The 17,026-nt window shown below is 49.1% G+C and overlaps 1 protein-coding gene across 3 annotated transcripts in view; it reads right to left on the bottom strand.

Annotated features, from left to right (window-relative positions):
• Positions 1 to 16,185, bottom strand: part of FOXP1 (forkhead box P1) — a 398,607-nt gene extending 382,422 nt beyond the window's left edge. The window contains exon 1 of one of the 3 annotated variants that reach the window (XM_069027474.1): positions 15,992 to 16,185. The gene's annotated coding sequence lies outside the window, so the exon portion shown is untranslated. Of the gene's footprint in view, positions 1 to 393; positions 481 to 15,991 lie in introns of those variants that run through there. The other 2 variants (XM_069027475.1, XM_069027476.1) reach the window with 2 other exon arrangements.
• Positions 16,186 to 17,026: the final 841 nt, after the last annotated feature.

The following is a 17,026-nucleotide window of genomic DNA, read 5'->3' on the forward strand; positions in this document are numbered from 1 at the left end:
GGGCGCGGCCCCACCGCAACTTCTTGCCCCGAGTGCCGAAGTTGGGGCGTACGCGCCCCTTGGGCGGCGGCGCGGAGGGACCCGGCGGAAAACACGCGGAAAGCGCGAGGGGGATGGGAGGGAGGCGGGACGCGTCGTATCCCACCACGGCAGGGGGTGCGCGCAGCGCGGGGCGGGGGGGAAGTTTCTAAAGTGGGCGGGGAGGGGGTGCGGGCGGCCCCACAGTCCGGGGAGAGGGCTCCGCATCCGCGCACCGCCGCCCCACATCCCCCCCCCACCCCCCGGTACCGCGGCGGCGGTCGGGGAGGGGCGGCCGGGCACGTGGGGCCGGCGGGGGGAAAAGTGCAACAGCCCCGGAGGAGCGGGGAAAGTGTCGGGGGGCGCCGGACTCACCCGCAGGACTCGGCCCTGCCGCTGCCCAGCACGGCGCGGCCGCGACGCGGGCGGGCGGCGGCGCGGAGCGGCGCGGGGCTGCCTCCGTCCCGTCCCTCCCTCCCGTCCCTCCGGCACGCCGAGCCCGGGCGGCGCGGCGGCGTGCTCCGCCGCTCGGTAAATAACAATAGAGCCCTCCGCCCGGCGCCGCGCCCGCGGGCCCCGCACGCCGCCCCGCCGCGCCCCCGCCCCGCGCCGCCCCGCGCCCCCTCCCCGCCCCGCGCAACCCCGCGCGGGCGGGCCGGGGGCGGCCCGCGACACCCCCGCGGAGGGAGATGTTGTTATTTTTTGCTGTTGTCAGTCTCTGACGTCACATCCACCTGCTGGGTAAACAAGGCTCGGCGCAAGGGAAAAATAATAATAATAAAAAAAAAATAATAGAAGCGGGGGATGAAGCGCGCAGGGGGTGAAGGGCGAGAGCCCCGCCGCCGCGGAGCTCCGCGGAGGACGGCCGGGGGGGGCGGGGGGGGGGCCGGGCCGGGGGAGGCGGGGCGGCCCCGCGGGGAAGCGAAAGTGGCGGTGGAGCACGGGGCGCAGCGCTGCGCATCACTGCGCACCCCTCCGCGCCCCGAAGGACAGCTCAGCGCGCGGGCCGGGGCCGCCCTGTCGGCGGGGGCGCAGCGCTGCGTACCCCTACCAACTTTTTCACAGCCGCGCGGGAGGTGGAGGGGTATCAGGCCAGCGGAGCTTGGGGGGCGCGGGGGGACCCCGGAGTGCCTTCCGCGGATACCCGCGGAGCCGCCTTACCTGCGCGGAGCGGCGAGACGGGCGCTGCCCGCCTTCCCCCCGCAGCGCTCGCTGTGGGCGCAAACACCGCTTAGACACACTGCGCGGGTGCGCAGCGGCGCGCACCGGCCGCTGAGCGGGACTGACCGGCCCAAGGGCCGGGCTGAGTGCGGAGCCGCTCCGCGGGGGTGGGTCCGCATCTCGGTGGGTGCGCGGAGCGGCAGCGCTCCCGGCCGCGCCGTCGGGGCTCCCGCGGAGAGGGGTGGCAGCGCCCGCGGGGAGAGGGCGAGAGGGGGCAGAGTCGGGACCACGCGGCTGCCACAGCCCTGCGGCTCCGGCACTCGAGCACCGCGAATTTTAACAGCACCGACGGCCTTAGCGCGGAGCTGGAGCCTCCGGCGGTGCGGGGGTTCCCCTGACGGCGGCCGGAGCAGGGAAGGGGAGTGGGCCCCGCCGGGCAGCCCCTTGCCCTGCCCTGCCCCGGACCGCGGCCCGCTGCCGGCAGCACCGCGCCGCCGGAGGGGAACGGGGGTCGGTCATCGGTCGTCCCGCAGGGATGGAGCGCGTCCTGCCCGGCGCTGCGGCGCCGCGAAGTTACCGAGCGAGCGACTTGTTCGGGGAAAAAACTCTTTCCTTGACCCGCCCGGCTTTCTTCCCTCCCTTTGTTTTTTGGGCGATCGCGTGCGGCTGCCCTCAGGACGGACCGGGGGCCGGGGCTGATGGTTACACACACTGCCAGGAGCGATACCGCGGGGCGAACCGCGCCCGCGGGAGCCCCGCGCCGGGCCCAACCTCTCCCCTAGTATCGGTCCCGGTCCCCAGTCCCCGTCCCCCGCCCGGCTCCGGCAGCAGCGCCGGGCCCGCGGCGCCACCTCCCGGCGGAACGGCGGGAGCCGCTCCGGCAGCAATTAACACCTGGAATTACCCTAATAGCGAGGTACTTATGCCTAATTCATTATGTTTTAAATAATTAAGAGCGGAAAATCGCTGCAAATAAATATTTGCGGAGGTGATGCTCGCGCCGCCGCCGGAGCGGTGCGCTCGGGCCGGCGGGGAGCGCTCGGGGCCGCCGCCGGGCGCTGTGGGGCCGGGAACGGACGACAGCCGGGAGCGGAGCGTTCAGCATCCCGCTCTTCCGCCCCAGATACCGCAGGAGACACCGGCGTTTGTGTGACCGGCGGGACCACCAGCTTTGAAAGCAAACATAATTTTCAGCGTGTCTTGTTATATTTTTTAGTTCATCTGTTTCTTCAGAAGGAAGAAAAAAGAGCTAAACCTGTAAAAAGAGCATTTTTTAAACACTCACCCCCGTACCGCTAAAAAAAAAAATACTTGTTTTACATTTTGTTCTCGAATAAACGCTTATTGGCTACTTCTTCCTCTCCTGTTTTTAACTTCACACATCCAAACCAGTATATCAACTCCGTAAAACATGATTAATTCCACAGACAATACCAGCGGTGGGACTGCTCCCTCCCCCTCCGCCGATGTAGCTGCTAATTGTACTTGAATTGTTTACTGCTGTATTGTTTTATAAGTGCCTGGAGAAAGATGCTTGATATTCCCATCACCAGCAGAACCATCCCAAGAGCAAATGCTTGGCAGATTTTGGCAGGGATGTACAAAGGCTACAACTACAGCTTGTTAGCTAAAAAAAAAAAAAAAAAAAATTATGAAGGTGATGACGCCTCTGTAATTATAGGTGTTACTTGTTATAAAGTCAGAATGTTTTCCAAGCTACTGTAATGCCACACCTCCAATGTCCCAGGAGCCAGGCCTTGGAGTCCTTTCCGCTTTAGTCACTGGTTTATGAGGCTTTGCAGAGCACATCACCAGGCTGCACAGCGGGTTCCTGGCCCACTTGGCACTCCTGCTTTGGTGCAAAGCCCATGTGGGTACTCAGCTGTTATTCTACCTTTTACATCAGACATGAAAAGATAGATACACACTAAGTACTGCCCCAAAAAGTTGGTGGACATAAAGAGAAATGTACATTGGATTTACAGCCTGGTTTTATGATTCTCTGACTTTGTTCCAAATAAGCCCAAGCAGAAGCGCAGCCCTGTGAGTACCCTCATATTGCAGCTTGAGGCAAAACCCTTTCTTGGCAAAATGGTGGTTGCCGCTTTCCACGTTTCCTTGTTTTGGGTGTAGTCAGGGCAAGTCAGATCAGTCTGGCAACAAATAACCTTCAAAAAGGTAGAAAATGCAGCTCTGCCCATCCCATGGTACATGTGCAAGGTAAAATAACTGGACCTTTCTTTTGCTCAGAGAACTTCAAGGGCAGGAGGAGCCAACTTGCCTATGAAGGAGAATTTTAAAAGGTATAAACATCAGCCTACAAGCTGAACCCAATGCTCTTGGCAACACTTGCACCAGCTTTAGTGGAAGCAGGATCTGTTGTCCAGTTGGGGAAGTCCCACAAAGAGATAATGTGACACAGCTAAAGTCTCAAGTTGGCTTGTCTGACAAAATGAAAACTGTAAGTTCTCCCAAATGAGAGCTATAACCAAACCCAGATTTTTTTTAAATTAAATAATTGTTGTTGTTGGGGGAGAGGGGCGCATTCCAGCATCTCAAATTCTGATGCCTCAGTTGCAAACACATTTGCATCCTTCATCTGCTTTTGCTATTATACTTCCCCAGTTTCCCTGGCCACAGTAGAAGCCATGTCCTGGCCTGTGCTGGGAGGACAAGCTAGAGCAGAACCGAGCTTCCATGTGCCAGGAGGTGCCTGGCAGGACAGGACTGCCCTGGAGCCACCCTGAGGGCTGGTGCTGGGCTGGCTGTGGCAGAACAGGCAGAAAGCAGCACAGCCAGCTTAGTGCTGCTTGTGAGGGAAAGAAATGGCTGTGCTGCCCTGCAGCATCACGATCCAGGCAGAGCAGGCTGGAGCCTGGCTCCACACACAGGGCAGCGGGAGTCAGGCACAGAATAAATGACATTTTGCTCTGTTGTCAGTCCAGAGGAGCTCCACTGCAGTCAGAGTTGGTTTGGATTTGCATGGGCAGTGCAGAGACATGAGTTTTGGATTCACCCCAGACTCCTCTGGGTTCCTCAGTGGATGGGAAAGGCTCCCCACATCCATACCCACACTAATCCTCTTTACTCCTGGAGATGTCCCTCCAGCCGCCACTGTACCAGAAGCCACCCAGAGATAACTTTTCTATAGCACGTTTCCATTTGTCCTGAGCTGCCAGCCAATACATATTTCCTTTTCCTGTGGGGGCAATGAATAGCCATTGTATTTCTGTTGGACTATTAATCTGCCTGAATTTGGTCGAGATTCTTAAATGAATATTCATGGAAATTAATGTCATTTAATTCCTATTGCTTCCTGAATATAATTACGCGCCGTACGTGAATTGGCAAACGCCACAAGACATCCAATCTTGTTGAAAGTCTATGACCGATTTAACACCACTAGCTGGACACTCGTGCAGTACTGAAGATGCACAAAGCACTGCCAAGATGCAGCCCGGCTTCAGGAGAGGAAACCAATAAAAGAGGGAAGATGTACACTGTGGGAAGCAAACTCCACCTTGATGGATAGAAAATATGATTAAAAAGGTATTTTAATCCAAGCTCTTCCCCAGGTATTTGTCTACATGTAGGGACTACATTAAACATTTATATTATTTTGAAAAAGCTTTATTTCTCCCACTTTCTCACCCACAGAAAAACGTCTTTCAGGGCCTCCTATCCTGGCCTCTTTTGAGAGACAGCATCTCTTGGAAGACCTTCAGCACATCATACAAATAAGAAGTGCCCAAGTGCAATCCTCCTTCTCCCAGCAGCCTGCCTGCCAAAGTTCACGCTGTTCCCCGAATAATAAAGCATAATCAGCTCTGTATTAAAGCAAAACCCGTCCCCAGCATCAGTGCTACCAAGCCCTGTCGTAACATAACAAGGACTCTTCCCAAAATATTTGGGCTTGCCCTGTCACAGTGAGAGGCGTTCAAGTTCAGCGCTCTGTCAACAATGCCAGGTGTCTCCTGAACCTCCGGCACCCGAGCCAAGAGAGAGAGCTCAGAAGCACAGGAATAATCATTATTCACATTACTAAAATGTAACGGAATGTTTAAACAGATAACGTAACACAATCCCTCACAGCAGAAAAAAAAAAAAATACTGTTTATTATTTATCCCTGTCAGATAGAAAATGAACTCAATCTCCTGGAAAGCAAAAGCAAGGCTCCTTTTTTTTTTCCTTCTTTCTGCAACTGACAGCCGCGAAAAAAATATTCTATTGTGGCAGCTGCGCCCCTTCAAAGGGGCTGATGTTCACTGTGGTTCTTGATAAACCAACTGGCAAATTTTGGGGGTGAAAAAGAAGTGACTTGAAGCCGAACACATCTAAGAAAAAAAAGCCTTGTGAAATCAAAAATCCAAGAACAATTTCGTGTTGAGTCAATCCGAAGATTTCATTTCAATTTTGATTTTTTTGGGGGAATAAGAAAAAAGACACACACCCCCTTGCTTGAAAATAAAATTAAAGGACATTTTGAACACAAAGTAGTTTCAAAATGAAAAATCAAAGTGTTTCATGTCAGAAGTGTCAAAACTAACAGCTTCAGCATTTGTCAGAGCTTTTTTGAGTTTTTATAAATGACAAGTTTGGCATGTGTGCACAGACCGTTTTGGTGCTGCTGAATCTGCATTTTTGCATGCAAAAAAAATTGGTCGGGTGAAATTTTCTGCGGAGAAGCCGTTTGCCTTTCCCTTTGTGTGGAGACCAGCAGCACTCTCCCTCACGGCTGCACTGTGCAGGAGCCTCACTGACACCTCCAGCTCCTCTTTGGCTTATTAATATTTTACCCTTCAGTTTTCAGGAGTCCACAGGCCTGGTCTTTTCCAGAACCAGCTCCCTGGTAAGCGGGAGGAGGTACAAAGGTTAGAAGAGACCGACTGTGCATCTCCAGTTTGATGTGCTGCTGTGTGACAGGCGGCCATGGACCTATCCTAAGGTGACATTAGGTAATTTATTAGCCTGGTTCGTTACTGCTAAGCTCCCTTTCATCAGCTCGCTGCCTTCCCAAAGTGAGGGTTTTCCAAAAATGTTTTATCCCAAAAAGTTGGGAGAGGTTACAGTCAGGTTTACACCTTATGTGGCAGGTGAGCAGGGGTGGAAAGTGGGGTATGTAGCACCTGAATTAAGACATTAGTTTAAAATCTTAAATTACATAAAAATCTTAAGTTACATAAATGCTATTGCTATAAAAACGTACCACCAAGCATTTACAATATTAGCAACTGAATATATTCTTACTAGGAAAGCAACAGCCACCCGGATTTTGCAGGTCTGCTTCCAGCCTAGCTGACTTTGCTGCAGGTTTGGGACAGTGCCTAGTCCCCTGGGAAGGCAGCAAATAAGATCTGCTGCAGATAGCAGACACCTACCTGCCTTTTGCTACCCAATTTCTGTAACACTTTCTACATCTCTCTGATGACAGCAACACTTCTTGCTGTATCTTGACAACTTCTAATTAACCCAATCGCAGCATCTCTGAAGCTTTCAGAGAAAACCAACATACTTCTCTAGAGCAGGAGACCAAATCCAAAACACCATCTCCTCCTCTGACCTCCAGTACTCCATAGAGGCTACAAACCCCAGGTCATGCATAGTCTGACTCTGCTGAAGACCAGACAAGCTCTTTCCCTGCCTTCCTGGAAGGCAGCATTGGAAGCCAGCAGAGATGGAAACAGATTTCTAACATCTTGTTGGCATTTCTGGGTCTGCCTAAACTCCTGCTGCAGGAGCACATGCAGAAATCTCCACGAGGATGTGCCACACTTTCAGCTTCCAGCGGGACAAGCAGTCTCATCTCAGGGAATTGGTCTCCTCACTCCCTGCCCTGCTCTCCCCACAAGTTCAGCATTGCCTACGAAGGAGATGCAGTAATTGCAGCTTTCCCTGTGAAGGGTTTTCTGTTGATGCTGTCTCCAAAGTGTTCTGTGCTGAAGTATTATTTCATTTTAACATTTTCCACTATTATGACTATTTTTTAATCCAAAAGTCCAACATCAACAAAGATTAAAGCTTTTAGGCCAGTTACATATCTATGAAAACAACCCTCTCCTCTGTCTTGGGAGATAAACACTACCAGATGCTCTAGTAAACACCAGAAAGGGGAGAGAGGGGGAAAAAAAGAAAACGGCCAGGAGAAAGAAAGGGCTGAAAGTAAGTTGGAAATAGCAGAACAGGAAACCAGAAAAGTAAATTCCTGCTGTTTCTGGCTCTGTGGCAGTGAAGAGGTTAAGCCCCAGTACACTGCCATCTCTAGACAGAACTGGTTGTTATTGCATTGATAAAACCCCGGGTTGTGTTTTCCGTGTCCATTTTGACCCGTATCTGACGTTAGCATTGCAAATGATGTCTGTTGCCATTCAACTACTCAGAGTGAGCGGACAGAAACAAGACAGAGAGCTTAGCAAAGATGATACTAATGGAAGGGGTGGGGAAAAGGCTGATTTACATGTAATTAATTATTATTTATGTAAAAACCATATCGTTGTGGTGGTTCTTGACATCATTTAAAGCCTCTTTTCAAAAGAGGAGTCTCCCCTGTTAGCGTATGAATCTTTTCTGTGCTGCCAGTATGAACTGTGGCAACTGATGGCAGCCACACTGGCCCATCACCACCACTTGCAGGTTCACATCAACTGCCCAAAGGAGAGAAGGACTAGAATCCTGCCTCCTTCTGAACAGGTGACTTTGCATTACCAGGGCCATGAGACGCTAGCAAATTGTTTGGTGGGAAATCATCTGACCCGAGGCCAACACCATGCAGAAGATGACAGAGTTATGCATTGCCATTGTGAAGAAGTTTCAGATTAAATAAATGTATTTTCTTCTGAACTTGTAAAATGATTAACTTATTTATTTGATTTCAGTATCTAATCAGAAAATAATTACCTAACCCAGCCCCAAGGTATCTTGGCAATGTTGTTCGAGACACACTCCAGCACAGACAAAAGCTCCCGCGGGAAGACATCAATCATCTTCCTGTACAAATGAAACTGGTCCACGAAAATGAAGGGCATGGCTCCACCCCAGCTCTTTCAAAATTCAGCTGTGTCAGCCAGAGCTCCTGTCCAGCTCCCAGACACATCCCTGCCCACTGGTTTGCACAGGAGCTAGGTCAAACCTCAAGTGCATGGATTACATATGGCAGCATGACCCAATTTATTCAGGCTCTGCTGGATGAAATCTATACAGTGGGAAGTTTATTGACAGTGTCTCACTGGTTCTCTCTAATTTGCCAAAGAGGCTGCTGGGCAGGAAACTCTGTTAACCTCAATCATGGTAGGGACAGATTAAAGGGAGCTGGACTCAAAAACAGGCAGGTCTCGAGCCACCTTCTTAATAAAGAAAAAAAAACCCCACAGCACTAATTGGAGCAATTGGATGGGGTGGGAACTTTGGCTGGAGCCTGGGGGCGGAGGCTGGACCCGACAGGATGGACAGTGCTCTTTGGAGGGAGGGATGTCACCGGCACTCATGGTCCCACTCACGCGTTGCACTCTCTGCACAGCCCCACGCGTCCCGGCACATCTCCCCACCCTCCCTCTCCCGACACCCACCTCCAGAGCACTTCTGCACACAGCACTGCCTCTGCCCATGCTGTCAGCTCACAGGGGACACGCAGTGACACTGGTGGCTGCTAAGACCTCAGCCCTGTGCTGCCCAGCTTCATGAGGACACACAGGGCAGTCCAGGCTTGCCTACCACAGGCAAGGTGTAGCAAACCAGAAGCACTGCAGGCAGAAACCTGCCTGCAAGGTTCCCACCTACCCTTCTGCTTTTAGACAACAGGACAACATGTCATGTTCTCCCATTGCCACCTCCTTGTCAACTGCTGTGAGCACCAAAGCATAGCTAATCCCACCCGAGAAAGGGTTGAAATCTCCCCTTAAACATATATTTTGATCCCAAGTGAATAATTTCCAAACAGCACAAAGCAGCATTTACTTCAACCCTTGCACATCCCAGCTGTGGTAGGATTTTCATCCTGGGTGAAATGGCTTGTCCAGCCTAGCCCTGCTTCTGAATGAGCTTGAATACCAGGCAGGGACCTGATATCCCAGTTGGAAGCAAGAAAAAAAAACTGCCCTAAAAGAGAACTATCCTCCCCATTGCATTATTTGTTTTGTCAAAAGCAGCAAAAGCTACTGTCATCAGCTTGAGGCCGAGCAAACTCAGTTCATGCAGAGTATGCTTGGCATGAGGAAATGTTTTTGTTTCCTGAAGCAGACTCTGAGAAGGTCAGCTTGTCTTGCCTGCCATTCCATTTCAGGCTTTAACTGTTTTTCATTTTGTTTTTGCAATATTTTTTTGCTTATTTCATCATAAAAACATTCTTTTTTTTGTTTGGCTTGCTTTATATTTAAGTGTGGTTGGGTTTTTTTTAAAGTCACCTTTACCAGAGGAACAAGTAGGCCAATATCTGTGTATTCCAACCTTCAAACTCGTAAAACGGAATGAGGTTAGTGCAGGGACTGTTTTTCCTAGTGAAATTAGCACAATCACAGGGCAGAAATGTTTTCCAAGCCACTGAAAACTCTTTATCTGGTCAGTCTAGATACCAGATGTTTTCCTACAAATTCTTAGCTCTTTTTGGTTCACAACTGCTCACTGCCATCCTTGCACATCAAACACCCGCAGAGTCAAGGCAGTTTTGAATCTCAGAAAAAATTCAGGCTTTCAGCAGGGTTATTTTTTTCGCTGTGGGTTTTTTTCAGAGAGAAGATACTGTTTTAATGGGAAACCTCACACCCAAGAACCTTCTGGCTGTTTGTTCCTAGCCAGGATAATTCTCTGGCCAACACATTACAGCTTCCACCCTGATGCTGTCAGAGGCACATTTCCTTCAACCCTCTGACTTGGTTAATCACATCAAGTAATTTGTTTATGAAGTTCAATTCTACAAAGCCCAACTTGGGAGCAGGTATTCATCCTCCCAGATACAAGCACTTCTGCTATAATTTCTTTTAAAGTCAGAGCTGATCTTTATCTACAAAAGGCCGGAGCAATAACTATTTGGTGTGTTTAGAAAACATGTCTCTTTCACCACACCTGCAGCCCGGCTGCCAACTTTCAGCCATGTGGACTCTCCACAGCTCTGGGAGACTCTGGTGCAGTAAACAAAGTAGTTTTCTGTGGATTCCCATGTTCCAGGTACCTCTCCCAAATGCTTCATGTACTTATGCCCTAAAGGTCTTCACGCGGGTCCTGTTTCCACAGCATTTCCAAGGGCTTGGTGGGAGTGGGAGGTGACAGTAGTTGGGTTTTCTTCCACTTCTCCACTCCTCTAGATCATCCTATTAACGACTTTACAAGAGATAAAGAAAAGCCTTCACTGTTGAACAAGAATAGAAACCATTTCAGGAGTTACTCCTAAGATTTTTTCCCCACCTGCGACGTAAAAGACAAATGAAATCCCATCTTTTTCAGGCTTCTGCTGTAAAATTGTTACAGCACCCAAAACTGCAGCAGTCTCCCACAGGCTGCTTCTACCTGATGCAAGGTAATGTCCCATAAGCCTCTCCCTTGGCATCACTGGTGTTCATGTGGGTCATAGCAATGCCAGTGCCACTGAACAAACAAACTTCAAAGTCAAAAAGGAATGCCAGAGCCAGGGAGACACGCCTGGGGGTGAGAGAACTGGGATATTAAACTCACAGCATCACTCCAGTGCCAACAACCTGGTACTTTTTGTTCCTCTCATTTCTGCAGTTTCTTGGAATGGTTTCCTAAGCCACCAGTTCATTTTGGAGATGAAAGGAACAGGCAAGGGTTAAATCAGAGCTGCCATCCCCCACCCCAGTCTATTCACTGCAGAAGGAAATCTGTCTCTCTCCCACCCCTCAGCATCCTGTCTCTGCTGCCTTGGAAAACACACAAATCCCTCACGGCTTCCTGAGGGGCAGAGACCTCAGCCTGCTCCCAGCCTTCCCCCACCCTGGTGCACCCTGCAGCATCCTGGTTTCCCCATGGCAGAGTGCCCTTCCCGGGGGGCTCCAGCCACAGCAGCTTCTTCCCTCACACCTGGCCTGGCCAGAGGAGCTGCTCTAGCAGCAACATCTCTGTCTCCTGGGTTTTATCCCAGCAGCTGCTTAAACTTGGCCTTGGGTACAGCAGGTATCCTGCAGCTACCACAGCTTTTCCTTCACCAGGGGCTGAATAATTCCTAAGTGGCTTCTTCTCCCTCTTGTCCCCCTTTACCAGGTATACTCCACTGGCTCATTTTCCATTTTTTCTCTATAGTTGATGGGGACAGCCAAAAGAAACTTCAAACTGCTCCCTCAAGGTCATCTTATCCTCATCCAGTGTGTTCCCCACTGGGTGCCCAAGCGTTTTCCCAAGGTCTTTTCCAACCTTGTTGATTCTGTAAATTAAATATTCTTTGTGGTTCTGTGTCTCTAAGGAGCCAAGCCATGCTCATAGCACTCTGAAGGTTGGGAACCCACAGGCAAGTTCCAGTGTTAAACCAAGCCTCACAAAGCCCCCCAGCGGTCACAAAGGGGTCACTGCTTTCCCTACACGGCCCTTGGCTGCTGCTGAGCACATCTGCTTCTGCTGAGTGGAAAGGCCGGCTCCAGAGCCGAAGTCCTCACCAACAGGCTCAGAAAATGGACCAGTTCGGTTTCCCCTTCAGATACAGCAGATGGGTGCCAGGAGGAGGAGGAGAAGCCAGCCCTGAGCACCTGAGGAGGCTTCAGCGTCACTTGGAGCACCCAATGGTATTGCACCCACTACAACCACACAGCACAACACAGCTGGGAGGTGCTCCAAACCCCCACAGCAGCATCACCTTGGAGCTGTGTCCATGCCAGTAAGTGCAGTTTGAAGCATGGAATGGCCCTGCTGTCTTCAGTCCATGAGCTGGAGCAGGTTGGTGTGAGCTCTAGGGCTTCTGAAGCACATGCTGGGTGTTACAGAGACATGCCCTGAGAGTGCTTCCGAAGGGCAGGTACTGCACACTCTGCATCCTCATGGGGAATCTGTGCAATCTAACTAGGGCACTGTGAATTCACACCCTGGCTCTCTGTGCTGGAACTTGTCCGTGGAGACAAGCCCCACATGGCTTCTTCTGACACTCCTGGTCATGGGGAAGCAGCACGGAGAACTACAGCATTGCCAAATCTAAACATTGAAAATCATGAGTCATAGTTTCCAAAAATTATCCCAGTGGTATTTAAAAAAAAAAAAATAATTAATTCCATTTTTCATCTCTCAGATGACACCCAGAAGTTTCTCCACAGTTCTCAGTGCTAAAAACTCAAGGGAAAACAAACACATGACAGAAAGCAGGAGTAGAGATTTTCATGCATTCTCATGATTCCAGAAGCTGGAGTTTTAAAGAAAAAGAAATAAACAACAAAAGGCTTATGATATAAAGATTATAATTTGGCTAGCAGCAGAAGTAAAACCTCATGGTTTATGTGACAAACCTCAACTGAAAAACTCAGCTCAAAAACTTGGAAAAAGAAGGTGAAACATTCCAGCATCATTTTGGCTGCCAAAATAACAGAAACAATTGTGCAAAATTTCAACGCAAGGAAAAAAAAAAATCAATGAGATTTGTTCCACTTTCATGAACTCAGAGACAAACAGATGTTGACAAAAAGATGTTGCAAATAGTTCTTGCTGTTGCTCAGCTGAGCCTGAGTTGCTGCAATGCAAGTGCATCTCTCATTCATTAAGTCATCGTTCTTGCTCACAGGGCAGTCAGTGCAGAGTCTCTGCACCCTCTGTGGTCCTTTGCAACTTTTACCAGCACAATGGGGTTAACTTCAGCCTCTTGTACCATGTTAACAGTCAGAATTAATTATTCTCATTTCTCCTGCAAGAACATCCCTGTGCTGCCCTAAGAGAAAGGGGCACAGACCCTGTTTCAGACATATGAAAAATTCCTGTTCCTTGGTAACATCTACACTTTTTAATATGATTCTGCAACTTGGACCACAAGTACCAAAGGGCCCAGCTGGCTCCTGTGTGCTACGCTCTGTCCTCCTTTAGCAGTGAAGCAACCCTTAATTGTATTTACTCTGGATTAGACCTGGAGGACCCAACCTAAATCATACCAAGATCCAAGAGGTGCTCTCCTGGAAAAAGCCTTCCGAAATGGATCCCATGTCCAAATTAAAGATGACGCCATCACTGGTTTCATTTCAAGGCAATCCAGATGTTCAGTAAAGTGATTAGGAAGTGGCGTGTATCAAATATAAGATACTCTGCATTGAATTAATGCATTTATTTGCTCTGAATGGTTTTCCAGTTCAGGGCAGCACTTTGCCTGTCACAAGTAAAGTGCTTTGACAGAACACATGGACATTTCTGCTGCTTAAACTGAGCCAGCAAACAGAATGGCCTGCAACTCCCAAGTCTCAGAAGAGTCCAAAGAAGTACTGTCTCTCTGATATATTTATTTCCTGGCCCACTAAATGCATGAGTTCAGGTCCCATTTGTCAGCATCCTTTATAGGAACAGCCATTTGAAAGGAAGAAAATAAACATAACAACATTATGGTGAGGTCATTGGGTTTTCAGCCTATTACTGGCTAGCAGGTGTGCAGAGTATCACTCAAATCTGCTAATGTGTCCCTTTGCTTTGAAGAATGAAAGCCAAGAACTTGTCTTGTCTCTCTGTGGTGCAGCACCTCTGCCCAGACAGACTTGGTTGCTCCAGCGTTGTCCCCAAGTCGGGTGTCCATGCTTGTGGCACAGGGCTCTGGTACATTACATGGCCTTGGCTGGGTAACTGGGACAAGGTCAGCAAAACCTGCCCAGGACTAGCAAGAGCTGCTAAAGCCTTGTCTCAAACTACTCTAGAGTGTAAGTGCCTCCTACCTCTCCCATAGGGACCTACTGGGGGTTTTCATTCCCTTCAAAGAGGAAGAGTGAGGATGAAGAACAGCTGAGAACATAACATGGGTGGATCCTCTGCTTTACTTCCATATTTACCAATTCAAGAGAATCAGTAGGCCCCTTCTTCCTCCTTATCTGAGAAGCATTCAGTGGATATGTTGACTATTACTGCATCTGCCACAGTTTTCTAGGGAGAATTACAAAAACAGAGTTATCAGGCAATCACAAAAACACTAAATGTGGAGGCATCACATCCTCTGCTAATGGAAAGCACTACGGACACTAACAGAAAACATCCACAGACACGGGCAGGATCTCCAAGGTCAGGGTCCCTTCTGACTTCAGGCCTATGTCTCTTTTTCTAACCTGAATTTCTCCTTACACCTTCTGCTTGTGAACAGGGGAGGACTCGCAGGCACATGGGGGGAAAAAAATCCAGATAAGAGAATGCAGCTGGGTTGTAATTTGTAGTTTCACAGTCCTTTGTGGATAAGCCTCAACACAATACATCCATTTGCCTGCAAATTCCGAATTGTGTTAAACCCACAGTAGTTCTAATGTAACAATATCTTCATGCTGAGAAACTTGAAGACTGCTGAGAAATACAGCACTTAAGCAGAACAAAAAGCAAATTCCCAGCAGCACCTTCCACCCCCATGTTTTTATTGAGTTTTAGTAGAAAAGAATTCAAAAATACACAGGGCCTTCAGACCAGACTAGGCATTGTCTGCATTAATTTGGGGTTTACATTACTTTCAGCTGATACTCAGATGAAAAATTAACCCAGCATTCCTCCATGGTTTTGGATTTCCTGAACGAGTTTTGAGCAGAGACATATCTCTGCTCCCTAGACCTGGTGTTCCCAATGATTTCCACTAACATGGGCACACGGGAAAAGGAGGAACAGCTCTGTTTACGTATGTTTGTTTGCAAGCCAGTGTCCCAGATGAAAAGGGAACATGCAGAATAATATCAGCTCTGATCCGAGAGCTCTGGAAGGGGTCATGGTAATGTGACTTTTCACCAGCTTTAGTGACAGAAGAATCTGGCCACCAAGACACCCGATCTTTTGCCATAATAAGACAAATACCAGAAACTGATTTAAGGGGCACCAAGATTTTTCATTAGTGCCTGAAGCAGGTGGAACTCGCATCTTCCTGCACATGAGGAGCTGTTGGGCTCCTCAGTGTTAGGTGTGTCCTTAAGTTTTTATCTCAAACTTATCCCTTAAGGCAAAAATAAAAGTTTTTTAGATTATAAAAGTGCTGGGCTTCCAGCTGCACTTATCCCATTATGAAAATTCAATTCTCCAAGTATGTAATTTCATAGTTGTCATTTCATTAGGTTATGTAGGATGCAAACCAGAGAACTGCATTTATAAAGATCCCTCAATGTAACATATTTACAGTTCCTAGCTTATTTCTGATAGAAGCTAAGTTTTTAGCAGCCACATGTAAATTCAAACACCTGAGACCTTCCCTCATACCAGCGATTACAAACTTGAGCTAGTTGTAAGAACCTCCAGGACCAGCCAACTCTTTCCATACGGGGGAATAATAAAGAAAAGCTCCATCTGGGAATGAACAGGAGGAAATCCATGTTTGTGGGAGGGTAACAGAGCACCAACACACCCCAGCAGAACAGAGCACACGTTGAACGCTCCATCCAGACACCTTCCAGCAGCAATCCCATCTGCTCCACCATCCTGGAAGGATCCTGCAACACCACTGCAGTGCTCCCACCTCCCAGGCAAAGGCTGGTGGCCTTCCCCAGTAACAACATTGCCAGCTGCTGGGAAATACCACAACAAAACTCACCAAGTCCCACTGTTAATGACTGTTCCCTACCAGGGCACACAGATCACTCCTGACTCCACCAAAACTGCTTCTCTCCCAGCTTTTCATGAGAGGCCCCTCCCAGCGGCCAGTAAACCCCCCAAGCAGACCCCAAGAAGAGGACCTACCTCCCCACAGCAACACATGAGCTTCCCTCTCTTCTGTGGCTTCATTCCAACCAGCCTTGATCCATGATTGGCAGAGAACAGAAACGCATTGGAGCCCTTCTCAAGGGCCATATTTCCCTTCTGTCTTCCAAACGACCTCCTTGGAGGGGAGCTTACCTTCCTTGTGGGCTCCTATAGCCTGAGGGAGCTGTGGGAAAACAGCTTGTGCAGATGGAGCAGGTCAGGCCCATTCCCCTCACTGTCTGCTCACAGGTGCAGGCATTTTCCTCTCCTGAGCAGGAGCTGCAGGTTGCAGAAACACAGTATGAAGAATCTCCCTGTTCTGCTCCCTTGGGTGGGATGGCTGGCAGGCATAAAAGGGACCTCAGCTCCAGGGTTTCTTGTCTGGATACCTTCCACTTAAAGGAGTTGGACCCTCTAACTTAAAGGAGTGACAGGAGTTTATATGAGACAGGGTGGCAAAATTAGGATTAAAGCAGATCAAACACTAGGTTTTCAAAAACTACAGTAAAAATAACATTAGTTGTAAGTGATTGGCAGGAATTAACATGGGCATCCTCACTGGAGCAAGGTCTACAAGGTGTAGCAGACAAATATGGGCATTTCTATTAGGCACTGCTCTATATACACCCTGCAAAGGCAAATCATTGGGTGGGAAATGAAAATCAAGAAGGAAAAATATATATGTTTCTGATTATTCTATCCCTAATGTTGTGCTCTGTCATTATAGCAGATTGCTTAATTGTGCTGCTGATTACTGTTCCTGAATTCTTCCTCCAGCTGTAGTTTTTGCAGTGCCGAGGAAACACTAATTAGCAGGAGGAATGTTGCCTTAAATTTTTTTACAATATATGTACATGTTAAAAAAGAGAATTCCTCAGCATTTACCTTTTTAGTCCAGGCTCTGTTATTTATTTAACCCTTCTCACTCCCCGTTGATCTGTCCATGCTGTACACATGCCTGGGCTGAGATGGGGAGGTTGCAGGGAGACAAGTCCCATTTCCAGCTGAAGGTAGCTGTAATCCCAGGCAGCA

Source organism: Aphelocoma coerulescens, chromosome 12, assembly GCF_041296385.1.
Source record: "Aphelocoma coerulescens isolate FSJ_1873_10779 chromosome 12, UR_Acoe_1.0, whole genome shotgun sequence".
In the NCBI taxonomy this organism is placed as follows: Eukaryota; Metazoa; Chordata; class Aves; order Passeriformes; family Corvidae; genus Aphelocoma; species Aphelocoma coerulescens.